This window comes from Galeopterus variegatus, unplaced genomic scaffold (genome assembly GCF_000696425.1).
Source record: "Galeopterus variegatus unplaced genomic scaffold, G_variegatus-3.0.2 Scaffold18613, whole genome shotgun sequence".
In the NCBI taxonomy this organism is placed as follows: Eukaryota; Metazoa; Chordata; class Mammalia; order Dermoptera; family Cynocephalidae; genus Galeopterus; species Galeopterus variegatus.
In genome coordinates, this window is record NW_007744724.1 from 2075 (window position 1) to 3093 (window position 1019).

The window sequence follows — 1019 nt, forward strand, 5'->3', positions numbered from 1 at the left end:
CCAGCCCACTCCCAGAGGGTCTCTGAACAGACAGAGCTCTCCTTGAGATGGCAATCAGTTACTAGCCCCCACTGTTTCCTTCACTCCCTGGCATTTCTCCCTTCACAGGGCTTAAGTGGGCCCTTTCTCAGGGCTTGTCGTGAGCCCCCAAAGGAATTCCTTGTGAGGGGGTAATAAANAAAAGAACAAAAATTCCGTCAATTCCAACAACTTGGATGCATCTACGGACATCATGTTAACTGACATCAGCTAGGCACAGAAAGACGAACGTTGCATGATCTCACCTACACATAGAATCTAAAAGGGTCAGATTCAAGAAAACAGAGTTCAATGGTTACCAGAGTCAGGGGGGGCAGGGTTTGGGGGTGGGGGCTGGTGAACAAAGGAAAAGGCAATATTGACCTATGGGTATAAAGTTTCACTTAGAGGGGAGGAATAAGGTGTGGCGTTCTATTCCATAGCAAAATGATGATAGTTAATACTAACGTGATTTCAGAATTGCTAAAAGAGTGGACTTCTAGTGTTCTTACCACAAAGAAGTAAGTAGGAGGTGGCATGACCATGTTAATTTGCCTGAGTTGCTCACTGCACCATGGATACACGTATGGAATCATCACGCTGTTCCCCATAAACACATATGGTTGCTAGCTGTCAGTAAAAAAGAAAATTCAAACTGAAATTAAGGTGTTAAAAAAAAGACAGTTTTGTCGTACTGGCCTAAGTACGCACCTAGAGGTCAGCGGAACAGAACTGAGAGTCCAAAGAGAAACTCATCCATCTGTGACAGACGGGTCTCCCCAAGTGTTCTGTGACCACTCAACAGGGAAGCAGTATTTCTTCAGCAAGAGGTGCTGGCACAACTGAAGAGCCATGAGGGAAACAGTGAAGTTGAACCATGCGCCAAAATGAATGCCAAATGGATCACAGAACTAAACGTAAGAAAGAAAACTCTTAAAACATGGGGATAAATCTTTGCAATGCTGGACTTCATGTTGTCTCTTAGATAAGATGCCCAACAC

General features: G+C 44.4%; 1 long non-coding RNA gene across 2 annotated transcripts in view; it reads right to left on the reverse strand.

Annotated features, from left to right (window-relative positions):
* Positions 1-229: 229 nt before the first annotated feature.
* LOC103582944 overlaps positions 230-1019 on the reverse strand; it is a 14505-nt gene continuing 13715 nt past the window's right edge. For both annotated transcript variants that reach the window (XR_549811.1, XR_549810.1), the window contains exon 3: positions 230-929. This is a non-coding gene — a long non-coding RNA (uncharacterized LOC103582944). The remainder of the gene's footprint in view (positions 930-1019) is intronic.